This window comes from Hyperolius riggenbachi, chromosome 2 (genome assembly GCF_040937935.1).
Source record: "Hyperolius riggenbachi isolate aHypRig1 chromosome 2, aHypRig1.pri, whole genome shotgun sequence".
In the NCBI taxonomy this organism is placed as follows: domain Eukaryota; kingdom Metazoa; phylum Chordata; class Amphibia; order Anura; family Hyperoliidae; genus Hyperolius; species Hyperolius riggenbachi.
In genome coordinates this window covers 324,560,016-324,578,773 of record NC_090647.1, presented here as the reverse complement: position 1 = coordinate 324,578,773, position 18,758 = coordinate 324,560,016, and positions in this window count along the sequence as shown.

Genomic DNA, 18,758 nt, shown 5'->3' with positions numbered 1-18,758 from the left:
GCAGATATACAGGGCTCTAGTCACAAAGCATTACCGCATTCGGCAATGCTGAAAACAGCTGATTTTACCGATCACCTTCCCACATTCCAATTCAATAAATCCATCACCGCACTGAAAACAAACATTACCGACTAGTGAGGTAAATTATTGACTTGTGCGGTAATTGCCTCAAGAAATGTCCATTCACAAAGATTTCCGCATTAAGTTTACAAAAATGTTTGGTAATTTTCTCCAGCTCACAGCAGCCGATAACTGGCTCTCCCCATGCTGTCTCTGTGCGGAAGATTTTACAGACAGCCTTTGGGGAGATCCAGGCAGCCAATAGGGAGAGCCAAAAATACACAAAACACACAGCGCTTAAGTTTCTCAAGGATTAAACATATCAATATGATATCTCTGAGGGAATACATTTAAACCAATATGATCAGTTATGCACAATCAATATGTGATGATCTGCTTGGCTGCCTGTGCAGGCAGGCAGTTTTTTGACCATTGTTTAGGTTTGCATGCTGCAGGACTCTGGAAAGAAGAGCTTCTGTCAGTTTTGCAGCTTGTGCTTGCAGAGGAATTTGTATACGTTGTCATGCAAATTGCCTGGCCACATTCATTGGAGGCGTGTACTATAAGTACTATGTGTTTCCCACAATGCTTGGCTGGTCATAAGGAGTCTTCCTGTGAAACACTCTGGAGAGTGTCAGCCATGCTCTTTGTTTGAAGATCAGCTTAGAGTAATTCCTGGAAACTGTGCTAGGCAGGTTCCCTAGTGCAGTTAGGATTGTTTATCTGTTTTGTTTGTCTGTTGCGATTGTCCTGTCCCAATGGTGGTCGACAGGAAATCGTTCTGATCTCTGTTCTTGGAGTATAGCTGGTGCAGCGGTTGCTACCAGCTATCTCTTCTGTTCTGTCTCCTTGGATCGCGCTAGCCACTTTGCGCTAGCGCTGTGGATCCTTCTGTTCTGTCTCCTTGGATCGCGCTAGCCACTTTGCGCTAGCGCTGTGGATCCTTCTGTTCTGTCTCCTTGGATCGCGCTAGCCACTTTCCGCTAGTGCTGTGGATCCTTCTGTTCTGCTACTCTCTACCTGGATCGCGCTAGCCACTTTCGCTAGTGCTGTGGATCCTATCTCTCGCTTGTCTCTGTTTTCGTGTGTCTGTCTTGTCTGCTACGACCACTTGCTGGAGGCTTGGTGAGGTAACCGTTAACCTCCTGAGCGGTCTGGACGAGCTCAGCTCGTCCATCACCGCCGGAGGCTGCCGCTCAGGCCCTGCTGGGCCGATTTTTATCAAATAAAGTGCAGCACACGCAGCTGGCACTTTGCCAGCCGCGTGTGCTGCCTGATCGCCGCCGCTCTGCGGCGATTCGCCGCGAGCAGCGGCGAAAGAGGGCCCCCCTAGCCGCCTGAGCCCTGCGCAGCCGGAACAAAAAGTTCCGGCCAGCGCTAAGGGCTGGATCGGAGGCGGCTGACGTCAGGACGTCGGCTGACGTCGATGACGTCACTCCGCTCGTCGCTATGGCGACGATATAAGCAAAACAAGGAAGGCCGCTCATTGCGGCCTTCCTTGTTTATTCTGGGCGCCGGAGGCGATCGGAAGATCGCCTCCGGAGCGCCCTCTAGTGGGCTTTCATGCAGCCAACTTTCAGTTGGCTGCATGAAATAGTTTTTTTTTTATTTAAAAAAAACCCTCCCGCAGCCACCCTGGCGATTTAATCAGAACGCCAGGGTGGTTAAGCAAGCGTTCGCGTCCTCTGTTTCGTGTTTGTCTGTCGATGGTTAGTTAGGCGTGATTGTCTCTATTGTGCTTATCACGTGGAGACCGCGCAGAACTGCGTGCACTGTTGCGAATGAGTGCGGTGTTTGCGGTTAGCTAGCGTTTGTTATTTTCCGCATCTCCTCATTGTATGATTTGCTGTGCCTTTGCTATCCTCGTATTCTGTTCTGATCTGCCTTGTGTCACTTCTGGCAATCGCCTTTCTTGCGGTTGCGTTTCTGTTTCATATCTGCTCTTGTGTGTGCGCGGTCGCGGGGTGGCGACTAGATTGGCGCACACACATACAATCTGTCCCTTTGCTCGTTCTCATTCGCAATCGCTTCTCTTGCGATTGCGTTCTGCGCTTCGTACAATTCCTGTCTGGCATTTGTGGAGGTACAGAGGATTGGTTCCTCTGCACTCCCCAGCGCCATCTGCCGACAGGAATTTCCCTCTACGGGTGCGTAGCACCTTTTGCTGGGTGCCTGCAATTATACGCTTGTGGAGGATTTCCGCCGTATCAGTGCACGCGTTGTGCGCTGCTCACGGAGAAAGTTCCACAATCGTTACACAATATGATCTATAGAAAGACAGTCCCAAGGAACTTGAGGTCAGATGACCAAAAAACAAAGTCTGTAATCAGGTGCACTTCTGTTTCAAGAGTGAGTTGTTTCTCCTATTTATACACGTTCAACAGCGAGGACGTCAGGGCGAGCACGCCAATTGGGGTAGAAACTTTGGGATATATCCACACATGCCGCATTATTGCTCCATCCCTTGAATGAGTCATGTGGTGTGACGAAACCGGTAGGGAGGAGCCACATGTGGAAGTTGGATCACGTGTAGGAGAGGGAGGCAAAGCAGTGGTGGAACGAGCTCGGAACCCGATTACCATCTTTACTGTGGTCAGCCCAGGATGCCGCACGGGGGGAGCCCGTTAGAAACTCTGCAAGCCTTGCCAACCCTTGTTAAACGTGAGTGCATTCATCAAAGGTCAGCGCAGGTTTAGAAAGTCATTGTATGTAGGGAATGATAAATTCTTAACCACAATATATCAAATGCTCAGATGTAGGCAGGGGTCGAGTGGGGGGTGGACGCGGGTGAACGGCGTCCACTTACTATTTCTTCAGCGTGGACGCCGTCCACCCTAGCGTGTGGAGGGGAGCAGCGCAGAGAATAGGGAGAGCTGTGTGGACGGTGGAGAAGGGGGCCATCTCCCCCCCCCCTTCCCTCGCCTTAGGGTGCTCTCCCTCCTTCGCTGTCCCCTCCAGAAGTAACGTGCGGGCAGCGGGCGGGACTTACCTCTCCTCGTGCCGGATCTGCGTGCCGCTGCTCTGGTCTGGATCAGACCAGACTTGCGGCAATGGAGTGCTCACGCCGGAATGAGGAGAGGTAAGTCCCGCCGGCTGCCCGCACGTTACTTCTGTAGGGGACAGCGAGGGAGGGAGAGCACCCTAAGGTGAGGGAAGGGGGGGAAGATGGCCCCCTTCTCCACTGCTGCTCACAGCTCTCCCTCTTCTCTGCGCTGATCCCCTCCTGCTGGGGGACACCTGGCTACCTATTCTGGGACATATACCCCTGCCTACATATATACTGGGCACATATACCCCCTGCCTACATATATACTGGGCACATATAACCCCTGCCTACATATATACTGGGCACATATACCCCCTGCCTACATATATACTGGGCACATATACCCCCTGCCTACATATATACTGGGCACATATACCCCCTGCCTACATATACTGGGCACATATACCCCCTGACTACATATACTGGGCACATATACCCCTGGCTATATATACTGGGGCACATATACCCCTGCCTACATATATACTGGGCACATATACCCCCTGATTACATATACTGGGCACATATACCCCTGGCTATATATACTGAGGCACATATACCTCTTGACTACATATACTGGGCACATATACCCTTTGACTACATATACTGGGCACATATACCCTTTGACTACATATACTGGGCACATATACCCCTGGCTATATATACTGGGGCACATATACCCCTTGACTACATATACTGGGCACATATACCCCTTGACTACATATACTGGGCACATATACCTCTTGACTACATATACTGGGCACATATACCCCTTGACTACATATACTGGGCACATATACCCCTTGACTACATATACTGGGCACATATACCCCTTGACTACATATACTGGGCACATATACCCCCTGACTACATATACTGGGCACATATACCCCCTGACTACATATACTGGGCACATATACCCCCTGACTACATATACTGGGCACATCTACCCCTGGCTATATATACTGGGCACATATACCCCCTGACTACATATAATGGGCACATATACCCCCTGACTACATATAATGGGCACATATACCCCCTGACTACATATAATGGGCACATATACCCCCTGACTACATATACTGGGCACATATACCCCTGGCTATATATACTGGGGCACATATACCCCTGGCTATATATACTGGGGCACATATACCCCTGGCTATATATACTGGGGCACATATACCCCTGGCTACATATACTGGGGCACATATACCCCTGGCTACATATACTGGGGCACATATACCCCTGACTACATATACTGGGCACATATACCCCTGACTACATATACTGGGCTCATATACCCCTGACTACATATACTGGGCTCATATACCCCTGACTACATAAACTGAGCACATATATATACCCCTGACTACATATACTGAGCACATATATATACCCCTGGCTACATATACTGGGCACATATACCTCTGGCTACATATACTGGGACATATACCTCTGGCTACATATACTGGGACATATACCCCTGGCTACATATACTGGACACCTATACCTCTGGCTACATATACTTGGGACTACTAAACCCCTGACTACATATACTGGGCACATATACCCCTGGCTACATATACTAGGCAACTATACCTCTGGCTACATATACTGGGGACTACTATACTCATGGCTACTTATACTGGGGACACCTATAGACCTGGCTACCTATGCTGGGTGTACCTATTTTGGGGGAACTGCTGTCAGATTATCTGCATTTTTGTGGACCTGCTGTTATGTATTTTGGGGAACAGCTGCCAGATTATGTGTATGTTAGGGGAACGGCTGCTGCCAGATTACGTGTATTTTGGGGAACTGCTGCCAGATTGTGTATGTTTGGGGGACCACTACTGCCAGATTATATGTCCTTTGGGTGTTACGTGTATTTTGGGTGATCCGCTGCCAGGTTTCGTGTATTTTGGGGAACTGCTTCCAAATTATGTGTATGTTGGGGGAACTGCTGCTGCCATATTGTCTATTTTGGGGGAACCACTTCCATATTATCTGTATTTTGGAGGAACTTCTACCAGATTATGTGTCTTTTTGGTGAAATGCTGTCAGATTACATCTATTTTTGGGGGTTACACTACGGCAGAGCTCAAACTTCCTCGGCAGACCTTTTACATCACTGCTAAGGTCATGTATATTTGGCCCCACCCATGACCACACCCACGTTATGCTTGACCACGCCCATTTTTTTGGGGCGCTGCGCTAAGCTCGGCGCAGGGGTTTTCCACGTGAGTCCGCTCACTTCTTTTCCCAGGACTAGACCCCTGGATGTAGGTATCCGCCAAACATCAAAACAAGAAAAGGCTTACCAGCTCCCAACAAAAAAGTTTTTCTCCACTGATGACACAAGACTGCGAAACCGGTCGGGAAGGTAACAGGCGGCACCATTGTCAGTTGATCTACGATTGACCATTACATGCGCGCTAATCTTCTGGGGTTCCCAGTTTATGGGCCCCGTATGTGAGTTATTGTTTTTATATCTACTGCCTTTTAAATAAATTTTATTTAAATAAACGGGTTACGCTTAGATATTGCCGTTTTTGTTTTCGTATATAAATTCCTGAAACTTTACCTCCATATGGATGTCCACTGGATCTTCACGACATCTGATGTTCCCTGGACGTTATCTGTGACCTGAGCCATTTTACAACCTTATAATGTGGGTTGTTGGCAGCTGGTAAGCCTTTTCTAGTTTTGATGTTTGGCGGATACCTACCTACATACAATGACTTTCTAAACCTGCGCTCACCTTTGATGTATGCCTGACTTCTGAACTTTTGGACATTGTTCTTCTCAGCGGCGGTTCCATTGTTCCTTGGCGCCGATATATTTGCGATTATATAAACGTGAGTGCATTGTTTTAATAAAATACTTTGTTTTTAAACAAGCTGCGCAATGAAGGTTTATTATTATCATTGAGGTATACTGTATGGAGCAGTGTTCTGGTGACCATTACAGAGGAAGTACTGGTATATAAGAGAAGAGGATTGTCCAAGGGCAAGGGTAGCCTGTTAATGCCCCAAAAGCTTATGAAGGCCACTGTAATCCTGGCCCTCCGCTGTTGATGAGTGTGGATCTCACAGGGTGAACCTGGTGGAGGTGTAACAGACTGTTATATACTACTAAGGAAGGGCTTATCAAATGTTGAACGTGTATAAATAGGGAGAGCCACACAGCCCTGCTTCTCACGCTGATTTGAAAGTGAAGGGTTATGGGGAGGGGGGGAGCTTTTAGTGTAGCAAAAGAAAGGAGGGAAATTTTCAAAAGGCATCCCTGCATCCCTTTAGATGTGCTTATTTGTATTGTAGCATACAGGAGAGATCCCCCTGGTGGCTGCAGCACATCTAAAGGGATAAGAGGGTTGCACTGTAGGGAAAACCTCCTACACACAGCTCCCCTGCCTGCCCACTGACCTGCTACATGCTGGTAAGTCACACTTACCGAGCAGGAATCAGTGAATTGAAGCATGTTTGTTCGGTAAATTACCAAACTTCTGCCTCATGAGGGAAAACTTTTGTGAATTTGGAAAAAAAAAGTGTAAAATACCGGATGAGGTATTTTACCGAAGACAAATATTTTACCGACCTGCCCTTTGTGAACAGAGCCCAAAGTATACAGCTTGGAAATAGACTTCTCAAATGCAGTAGCTGAGGACTTTGGTTAATTCAGTTTAAAGCTGCAATTTGCATTATCTTGAAATAATAATAATCTTATTCTTATCTATCTCTACTGATGGTGAAATAACAGCACACAGTGCCCGCAGACACAATACTGAAAACTTTTGGATTGCAGTTGCCTAGCAATGGCAGACAAGTCTGAAGCCAGTCACCACAGATTCAAGAGAAGTGTAGAGCTGTGGCTGTTTCATGCTGTGGCTGTTTCATGCTGTGGCTGTTTCATGCTGTGGCTGTTTCATGCTACTTTGCCTGTTGCAGGGCAATCATTTCCACACTGTACTCTGACAGGCTGAGCAGGCTGAAGCAACTCCTGTTTTTTTCTTTTTTTTTGGAGGGTCCTCTGGTGGCTGCTCTTCAGGTGATACCTGCTGTTGCTAGGTAGTGTCCATCCATCCTTGTGCTTGCTGGCAACGATGAACTTAAAGTGGTCACTGTCATTATAAACATGGCATTACACCTTTTAGGTAAAATCATGAATTTTAGAGAATGAGTTTTTATAGCACACTGCTGCATGCTTTTTTGTACATAATGGAGTGAATACTTTGCAATGCTTACAGAAACACATGACAATGTGTGCATTAAAGCCCATTCACTGTAAACCAGCCCTTTAAGTGACCTCTATGTATCACCATTATGACGGTTCATAGATCTTAACTGATCAAGTCGATACTTTTAATCAATCATTCTGGTTCTCATCTTCTCAGATTGAAAAGCCAAAAATTCTGCCTATGAAAAAGTCTGTAAATCACTACAGATAACAAATGGTTAAAAGCATGACTTTAAAAAGAGAACTTTTGTATCTCAGTTTCAGCCCATAGCGACTTAAATAATTCCTTCCCTATTTACTTAGGAAGTAGGAGTAGAAGATCCCTATAGTAAAAAAAATATTAAACCCCTCCCCCCCAACGTTTATAAGATATAAAGAGTAAACTGAATACATGCCATAATAACATAAAGATTATTAATATAATCATATAACAATATATTCATAAAATACTATAGTGTATACTAGAAAAATGTTTATATGTTTGTTGTATATTTTTGTTCTTTTATGTGAAATACTTATGAATCTTGAATATGAAAATGGGAAGACCTTACATACACTATACACTGTATGGTAGATCAGGTGAAAATCACTATCTTCCAGTTATCACTTATTTACCTGTTGTACGCCTCATACCGAGGGGCAAGATTTTAGCAATCGTGTTCAATTCTAAATCAATTATGTTGATTAGTGTAAATTATAATTATTATTACCTCAATAATCAAACTTTTCAAGTAGAAATACCTTTTTTTTATGTATATTTTTTATTGAAAAGTCAGAATATCCAAGAATATACAGACATTGTGGAATATCATTGACACAGAAACAAATGTATAACATCCAACTTTCCAGGTTTTTAAAACAATTTTATAACTCTAACACACCCCAAAGAGGCACTGAACAGCCTACAAAAACAAAGGTAGTATGTTGGTGAAGTACCCAGAGAGATTAAGCAATCAACATAACTTTCACCTTCAGAGCTGAAAATTAAAATTAGCATACAGTATATCCTCCCCATAGGCAATCGCAGGGGGAGATTACAGCTGCCTAGAATCCCCCCTCAGACCGGGGCCTGTGCAGTGTCTAGGAACAGGCAAAAGTTGAGTCACCAGAATATCTGCAGGTATCCTGCAGCTCACAGCACTGCCACCTTTCTTTCCCTGCTACAGTTGACTTTGGATGGAGAAGCAGCATGTGTACAGAGCATGGAGCAGCAGCATGTGTACAGAGCATGGAACAGCTCTGGGGAACTTAACAGAGTCAGATATGAGCACAGCCGTGTGCCCTGTTGTGTGAATGCTTCATATTCCCCTTCATTAGCAACATGGCTGTCCTCAGCATTATCAATTATCAAGCGTTGTCAATCGCGAGCAGATCGGACATTTAGGAAATCATTGTCAGATCCTCTCAGTCGGACGGGATATTGCATTATGTACCCAGCATAATGTCCTACCATATTATTACACTATATTGTGCGTGACTGAGGGAGACCTTTCAGGAATCCCTCCTACCCTTAAAATTCCTGGGTTTGCCCCTGCTCCCAGGCCAAACGTCTGCAGCTATACATCAGGATACCTCCTAGCAACTTACCCCACCAAAATGACTAGAGGTCGATTCGAACTAACAAAAACAAACCAAAAACGTAAATCAAAACCATGCCACAGCCACCTTGATTACATATAAAAGGGAAAAAAGAAAAAGAAAAGAGCAAGGAAAGGGGGAATAGATCATGGACAGGGGACATTCATGCCCCCATATGCTATGCATCCCATCAAAGATTGTCAAACGAGCAAATTTTAGTTTTCCATGAGGCAACAGCCTTTGTGACTTGACATTTAACAAAATGTTTGGTAAAATCAGTTGATTTTTGCTTTGCAGCATGCGGTTATGCTTTGTGAATTGAGACCAAAGACAAAAACACACAATGATAATAAAAATAACAACAGCCCAATGTGAAGGGGAATAGAAAAAAGTTGTAGAAGTCTTAATACAGAGAAAAAGGTCATAAGCGCAAAGGTTCATGACAATTACAGTATATTAAAAAAAAAAACACAACATTTTTTTGTTACTGTAATGATCAATGTTATTGTAGCGTTACTATTATGGTCAATGTTTTGATATTTTTGAATTTGAGAGACTGCAGCAGAAACTCTGAGCCTGATTTACAAAAGCTTCCTACAAAAATGAAGTTATTAACCTCCATTACAGTGCACTGTTTCAGCAGACATTACTCTGCAGTGTTGACTGGTACACTGGTGCAATGCTATTTGCGCTCGGCAAAATGGCTGCCTCGCCTCACCATATCGCACCATGCCATTATACACTTTAGTATATGCAGCAGAGTGCGTTGACAGGGAAAGTGGAGGCAACCTGCTTTTAAAAAGTCGCACCCTTAGTCACATTTTTATTGCTGGAGGGGAAGCACGTCATCTGAAAATCTGCATCTGCACACGTAGACCTACAGCAATTCCACCAAAAATTCTAAATTTGCACATTTCCATTATTGATTCCGGTGCCGCATGCGGTGCGCGATAATGCACTTCAGCTTTTGCGTCACCTAGAGCACTTGCATCACATCTGCACATACAGCCATTGTGCCAAAAATGTTCACATTACCAATGGCTTTCATTGCTTTCAGTGCTGCACACGGTGCGCAATATTGCACTGCAGCCATAGCTCCCAACTTTCCCTCTTTCCTCCTCATTTGTCCCTCTTTCAGGACTTTTACCCTCTTTCTATGTAAATATATATATTTCTCTACTGAAAAATTAGTTTAATTGACTCTGATCTTTATTCCTATCCTTTAAATTGATATATTACGAATTTTAAAATGTTAATATAAAGGAAAATGCACCAGGATAGAAAGGACCAGTGTGGTTTGATTTATAAAACATATTTTTCTTATGAAATCTTTATGGTGTGCGTGACTAGGGGTGTGACGGGGGGCGTGATTAGGGGTGTGGCAGGGGTGTGGCTTAAGTGTCCCTCTTTCTCATCTCAAAAAGTTGGGAGGTATGCTGCAGCATCTGCTTCAGCTAGCACAATTCCAGCGCATCACAGGAAGTGTAACAGGGTCCATTGACTTTATTGTCCACTGTGATGAGGTGCGTTAGGTGGAAGCAACTCAACACAATGCGGTAAATGCAAAAGGAGCCTCAGTGTGCGCAGAAGTGTTGATTTTATTTTTGCATGATATGAAAGTGATTAGGCCAGCTACTTTTTCTATTAATGTAATCGTTATGATAAGAAAGAAGCTGTTTATGACAGTATTGATGTTATCTACAAGTTAGATTTGTTCATGTCTGTTTCATTTAATTTGTGCTACAATGCTTCCTGCGCTGTGATGGCATACAGTAGCTGCAGGATGACTATACTTTTTTCTCCTCACATTTTCTTTCCTTCCTCTAGTATAGTATAGTAGACCTCTACTGGTTTAAACTGCTTTCCAAATGGGAGAATTTATTTCTCTTTGGATAAGATGTGTAAAAGTTAAATGGGAACAACAACAGAAAACCCCATCAAGATTTGTATTTCAGCACATCATTTCTTTCCTCATAACCACCACACAACATATTAACCCATTCCAACTCATTTTTGTTTTCACTCATGTACCCCCAGCACTTTCTTTTGTGCTGCTGTGGGGGGGGGGGGGGACCTGGGTGATTGCAGGGTGCTAAGCCAAGGGGATCCGGTAGGGTCTCTTCCTCCTTGTGTGACCCAGAATCAGGGGGGGAAGGGGTGGGTGAGTTGGGGGGGCGGGGTCAAGGCCTGAGCCAGCTCACGTGCAGTAGCTCCGCACTCCATTTCACACATGGTGTAATTAATGCTATTACATGGCAAAATAGCATGATGCCGTGCCAGACTAGATGCTGCAATGATGCCCCTAGTGGTGAGCCCAAATGCACCCACATAATATTTATATTACATGGCGCAGCGGTGGAGCATAGGGCTGATGGTGATCAAAGCACTGGACATGTTGATCTAATGGGGCTGATGCTGTGCCAGACTAGATTTGCCCCCTAGTGGAAGCCATGTTTTATTGTGTTGGACTATGTCCACATTGGTGCTGGACTAGAAAATGCCAATGTCGGACATAGTCTGACACAGGATCGGAAAGAGTTAAAAAGCATAGAAATCCCAGACACAGAAAGCAAGGGACACAGACAGCAGAATTTGTAACATCTTTTTACATTATCCAAAACTAAAATACATTTTTATTGTACTTGGGCTTCCTTATAGTATAATATACATGAGAATAGCTGAAATCAGTTATGGGTGTCAGCAGTAAGTGATTTAATACTAGAGGAGTGGGCTAAAGACTAAAGACCAGTTATTAAAAGTGAACACAGAAGCAGCAAAATACAGATTACCACCACTGGGCTTATGCACAGAGGAACTAAATATCCATACCAGCCTAAGCAGGAAGGAAGAGGTTACAATTTACACAACTGTTATGGTTCTCATATGTAAACTTAGCAATGTATACATAGTGAAAGTAAATGATGAAAGGCTATGATAAATTAGCCATTGAAGAAAAAAAGCAAATGTTACCTAGAAAATCATTTTCAATACATTTTTGTGGGCAGGAACATACATTTCAAACATTAGCAATAAATGCTCATGCTGTATAAACCAGATCTGCTAATGAGCACAAGCACCTCAGTAACTGTAGAGTACTGTAACGTGTTAGCCATCAGTTAAAGCAGGAAGTTTTGACTCAGGATGAGACCATTTATTGGCTAATTTGGAAAATAAAAGAATAAGCTTATTAGCAGGAAGCTTAGTCTTTTACCTCCAAGTTAGCCAATAAATGGCATCACCCTGATTCAAAACTTCCTACACAAACCACTCATAACTCATACACACCCATACTATGCATAATGAACAGGGACAAAGGGGCCTCACAGCAAAATTTGGATGTGGATGGAGCCCCTGGCCTTAAGCACACTTTAGCAATAGCATCTTTATTCTGCCCCATGGCAATGTGCAGTGACATACAATATAGAGTACATACAGCACATGGATGCACCGATGTATAGCAACCCTCCCCAACCACATATGTAGAGCCTGCAGGAAAGCAGTGGTACATTTTTTGCCTGTTACAAATGCCAATAGAGTAGAATCATCCAGCACCTACAGTGATTGTTATATGCTGAATAAATGTGGATTCTGGTTGCTTGAGAGATACTGTTAAAATAGGTCTAATTAACTTTGCATTATACCTCTTAAAGAGACTCTGTAACAAAATGTTCAGCCTTATTTCTTCTGTCCTATAAGTTCCTATACCTGTTCTAATGTGGTTTGGATTACTGCAGCCTTTTCTAGTTGCACTGTCTCTGTAATACAGTATATCTAATCTTCTTTTCTTTGTCAAGCCTTGACGACCCAGAGAGGAATGCACTGCCTCTGCTGTGATAGGGAGAAGTTATGCACACCTCCTCCATGCCCCCTCCAGGCTCTGTGTGTGTGCTTTGTTTATTAGTCACAGACAGCTCTCTGCTCTCAATTTCAGCCTGTCTGAGGGGGAGGGGAGCTTCCCATGCTGAGAAACTGAGAATCCCTGACTGGAGTTCACTATGTAATAAAAACTTGTAGTATACAGTAACATGATATATATATATATATATATATACACAAACATCACTTCCTGGTTAGCGGCCATGTTTTTTGTTTGTAAACACTGCCTAAAACTGGCGATTAACCACTTCACCACTGAGGGGTTTTACCCCTTGAACACCAGAGCAATTTTCACCTTTCAGCGCTCCTTCCATTCATTTGTCTATAACTTTATTATTACTTATCGCAATGAAATGAACTATATCTTGTTTTTTTTCGCCACCAATTAGGCTTTCTTTAGGTGGGACATTATGCCAAGAATTATTTTATTCTAAATGTGTTTTAATGGGAAAATAGGAAAAAATGTGGGAAAAATTATTATTTATCAGTTTTCGGCCATTATAGTTTTTAAATAATGCATGCTACTGTAATTAAAACCCATGAAATGTATTTGCCCATTTGTCCCGGTTATATAACCATTTAAATCATGTCCCTATCACAATGTTTGGCACCAATATTTTATTTGGAAATAAAGGTGCATTTTTTCAGTTTTGCATCCATCCCTAATTACAAGCCCGTAGTCCATAAAGTAACAGTGTTATACACTCTTGACATAAATATTTAAAAAGTTCAGTCCCTAAGGTAACTATTTATGTTTTTTTTATTGTATTTTTTTTTTTATTACAAAAAATAAATAAATTGGGGAGTGTGGGAGGTAATGAGTTAATTTATTGTGTAAAACGTATGTGTTTGTATATGTAAAATGCTTTAGGGTGTAGTTTTACTATTTGGCCACAAGATGGCCACAGTGTGTTTGTTTACATGCGACCTGTAAGCGTCTGGAAGGACGCTTGCAGGAAGCAGTACGAGGCTGGGAAGATCACTATGATCGCGCTGTTTCTAATAGAAGCAGCGGATCATTGCGGGGGCTTAGATCAATGGGACGGGAATGGATTTTCCCGTTCATTGATATCCAGGCGAGTGGGGCGGCAGCATGCACGAGCGGCGGGAGCACGGACAGCGGCGGTAGCGCGGAAGGCACGGATTCCTCCGTCCCTGGTTTTTTAGGGGGGAAAAAAGGGACGGAGAAATTCGTACTGCGGGGGGTAAAGTGGTTAAAAGCCAGGATCACGTCAGGAGCGGCGGAAAAGGCAAAGAGGGATTCAGGAGATCACAGTGACTCAACTGGTATGTTTTTTATTGTACAAATCGGACAGTACATATTCTCTTTAATATACTAGCACCATAAACTTTGCATTAATGTTGAAATATAGTAATTAAAAACAAATAAAGACAAATTTAACTCAGTGTAACACAGATTTACTACATTATAAGGTACTGTAAAAAAAGAGCTCTTCCAACCATCCATAGTATTTGAGGCTCCTCAGCATCATTAGGGTTCCCTCCGTTGTGCAGCTGTCCCCTAGAAATCTCTGATCCAGCTTGGTCGTGGGCTATTGTGCATGTGGAGTCCTGTCTGAGTGCCTCTATAAATCGTGCTCCCATAGCTGGAAGCATTCTGTGTATGTGCGCTACAATTTTTTTGAGAACAGTAACATCAATTAACCCTCTGCACATGCACGTGAAAATGCTCATGCAAATACCTTCATGCAAATATGTCACGCAGAAACCAATGCTATCCCTACAGCTATTTTACAAGCAGGGGGCCTTTTTTTTTTTTTTTTATAAATGAATACATTCTCTTGCATAGTCACATACACAGAGCAGAGGTTCCCCAGTGTTCATGTGTGCCTTAACTCTTGACCTATAACACACATAGATTAAACATGCATGCATTCAGTGCATCAAACCTATCTAAGGCCCGGTTCACATTAGCGGTGGCCGTCCGGAATCGCCGTGCCGGAGCCGGACCGCTTGCAGAACGGACGGAACGGACGCACGGCATGGCAATGAAAGCCTATGCGTCCGTTCACATGCGTCCGTTCTGCCGGACCGGATCCGGGCCGGATCCGGACTCCGGCGTCCGTTCCAACATGCGCTATTTTTGGGTCCGGCTCCTCCGGCAGCCGTATCCAGGGCGGAGCCGGACTGCACCATCCGGCCAATACAAAGCAATGAGAACCGGAGAGCGCACAACACACTGGCTAAAAATCCGGATGTTCTACCCCACTTCCTATGCGGATTGTTGCGGCGATTTTGGATGGGGACACATGGGCAAGCATTTTGGAGTGGAGCAGCAGTGACTTTACACGAGCTGGAGATGTTGGCAGCATGTCGGAGGTGGAGGTGAGTGCTAAATAGCAGAGGGCCTGATTCCACAGGTCCCCCTTCTGCTGACCTCCCAGACCCCAACATTTTATTTGGTTTGTACTTAACTTTTGCCAAACGGATCCGGATCGCATCCTGATGAACACCTGATGCAACCTGACCGGATCCGGATCGGATCCGGATCAGAACCGTACGGTTCCGATCCGGATCCGGTCCGGATCCGGTCAGGTCATCCGGTCCGTTTGGCAGACAACCGCAAGTGTGAACCGGGCCTAAGGATTAGGATCACATAGCCTAATGTCTTTTTTGGGGGACAGACAGTACATCAAACTAATCCCACAAGGGAGCTAACAAAATACATCCATATGCACCATACACACACCATCATAAACTGTGTGCATGCTGACAATGGTCTCAGACAGCGGAAGAAGGAGAGCACTGGAATAAATTCTAGCAACAAGGATAAAATACAAGAAAAAACACTGAATCCATGCTCTTCACCTCATGTCAAGACAATTAAATGTGTAATGGGGGTGCTAAGGGGGGTATGGTAAACAAAACAGCAAAATAAATTAACCTTCTGCTCATTCGCATGCAACTGCTCATGCAAATACTTTAAAATTTAGTCACGCGGGAACCAATGCTATCCCTACAGCTATGTTTGGGGTACCGTATAATAAATGTGTTAACTTATATAAAAACAGGACGTCTTGTCTGCTTTTGGGAGGCAAGCCCACCACTTCCTCCAAGCACTTTTAAAGATTTTACAAATTTTTATCCTGCTGGCGCCTCTGTTCCACGTTCAAATACACTGTGTCCACTCCCGGTGGAGGGGAGTACTACCCCCTTTGTTTCATTACTACAGAGAGCGACTTCTTAGCCCTGAGTGAGGACAGGCCTAATCTCCTCACCTGCCTTTATAGTGGTTGCCTGAATGGTAACCCATGTTTGTGAGTATAATTTCTCTCACTTAACCATTTGACCAAATCATCTTAACGTATGATACTACACCATATTGGGCTTTCGGTTTTCTCCTTTATTTTCTCCTACAGCTATGTTAAATCATTGTGGCTGCGATTACTGGGCATGATATGTGACCACATCTTGCCCTAGCTGTGATGCATGTCTGATGTGCAGAGGATCACTAACTCCTGAAGCTCTCTGGACATCCGTATCCACAAGTGGCATCGAAACAAGGATTTGAATTTTCCAATGGGGCATATTGTATTTGAATTTGCTGCTGAGGATTCCCATTGGTTGTTTCAGCCTAAAATTCAAGTGTGCTTGTACTGAAGCTACCAATTAGTAAGTGGTGGAGTTGTATCAAAAATGGGCCGCAGATTGGAAGTTCTTCAGAGAAGCAATACAATTACAGAAAAAGAACAGAAGAGCATAGATGAAGAAGAGAAGAAAATATCATTGGACAATAGACTAGGCATTGCATTTTCTAGGTGAATTTTATTAAAATACTTTAAGAAGCAGTTTTGTCTGCTTTATTTCACACATTTTTCATGGCCTTTATTTATTTGACCTTGCACGGATGTTTTCCAGATCATGGTACATAACTGCTAAAGGACTGGTTCACACTGGCTTCTGCTGAGCTTCTGCTGAGTTTTTTTTTTCAAGAATGCCATTGTTTAACTGCTTAGCTTTTAATGGCTTTTGAAGGCTTTTAATGGCTTTCAGGAGAGCGTTACGTTTTCTGGGCTTTTGGTGGCTTTTGCAGGAAGTATATGGAAAGGCTGGGCTTTTATGGGTTTTCATTGGCTTTTGCTGGCTTTCAAACGCCTTCTAGAAGCTGCATGTTGCTTTTGAGACGAGACGCTGGGGCTTGCATGTGAGGATAGTAGATCCCTAAAAACGTTACTTTTAAAACGCTGCCTTTAATGCCAGCAAAACATGCGTGTGAACCGGCCCTAAGTAACTCATCTTTTATAAATTAGGTCCAAATAGAAAAAGACTGCACAAAAGATGATCATTGTTGATCTTTGTAATCAATATTTATGTCACCTTTGTAAAATTCTGTCTTCCAGGCTTGTCCTATTCTTTTTGGTGATGTGCTTTCTATGACCTTAGACCTTGACCTTACCAGTAAGTAAAGCATTTCAAATAAGTGGGTGATGGCCCAAGTTCATTGCTGCCAAACAGAACTTAAAAGGGAACTGAAGAGAGAGGTATATGGAGGCTGTCATGTTTATTTCCTTTTGGACAATACCAGTTGCCTGGCAGCCCTGCTGATCCTCTGCCTCTAATACTATTAGCCATAGCCCCTGAACAAGCTTGCAGCAGATCAGGTGTTTCAGTGGTTCAGACTTACAAGTCTGATCTGACAAGACTAGCTGCATGCTTGTTTCTGGTTTTAATCAGATACTACTGCAGAGAAATAGACCAGCAGGGCTGCCAGGCAACTGGTATTGATTAAAAGGAAATAAACATGACAGCCTCCATATACCTCTCTCTTCAGTTCCCCTTTAAGAAAAGGCATATTCAACAAAATGAGAATCTGTTGGGCTTACTTACAGAGAGGGATGTAAAGCAAACCAAAGGAAATGTAGAGCTGCTGCCCAGAGCAATTAATCAGGATTAATATGAGTAGTCCAGCCTGGTACACTTGGACAGATCATTTTGAATAATCCATCATTCTCACTGATTTACAGATTTTCAGATCAGAGATTGAACAGTTAAAAGCATCACTATATATTGTGAGGGACCAGCTTCAGATGGTAAGCATCTAGCGGGAACAGAGCCGCTCAAAGCAGGTTTGTATCCAAACAGAATCAAAGTTTATTTGGCAGCAGGTTCACAAACAACAGTTTTCAGTTCAGTCATAAAGTAATTCCACAAAATAAGGGTAAGGCCAATTCCGGCTGGGTGCTTACTTTCAGCATTGAGTAACACAAAAGGACTGTCCAAACAAATGCAGCCCCCTGCAGCAGCTTCTCAGCAGAGCTACTTCCTGGAAACAAACGGATCCCTTTCCATGCAGACTGACAGAACCTGCTGGACACACCTCTCTCTCACCTCTTCCTCTCCAGAGACTTATTAGCTCTGTTGTTAACCCCTTGTAGGCTAGACGGGCAGAAGCCCACAAACACAATGCAAAAATTATCCACCCAGGACCTGGCGGCCAGATGCACCCAACCTGCTCTACATCTGGTCAGCTCCGGATCCATTCTTAAGGCTTTAACTCCTGTCACGCCTGACAGTCAGCAAAAGCCTATCCCCCGGAGCTGCTACAGGACGTAGCGCCTGACCCCGGGTGCAACATACTGTCCATCAGTTGGCTGATGGTGTAATGGTTAAGGGCTCTGCCTCTGACACAGGAGACCAGGGTTCGAATCTCGGCTCTGCCTGTTCAGTAAGCCAGCACTAATTCAGTAGGAGACCTTTGGCAAGTCTCCCTTACACTGCTACTGCCAATAGAGCGCGCCCTAGTGGCTGCTGCTCTGCTCTGGCGCTTTGAGTCCGCAAGGAGAAAAGCGCAATATAAATGTTATTTGTCTTGTCTTGTCCATCGCACACCACTTGTGACAAAGAGAGTGGCACTTTGCCAGCCACTTTGTCACAATATATATATGGGTAGTTTCCAATCAGTCTGCATCCAGATTCACTTCTGATCAACAGACAGTTT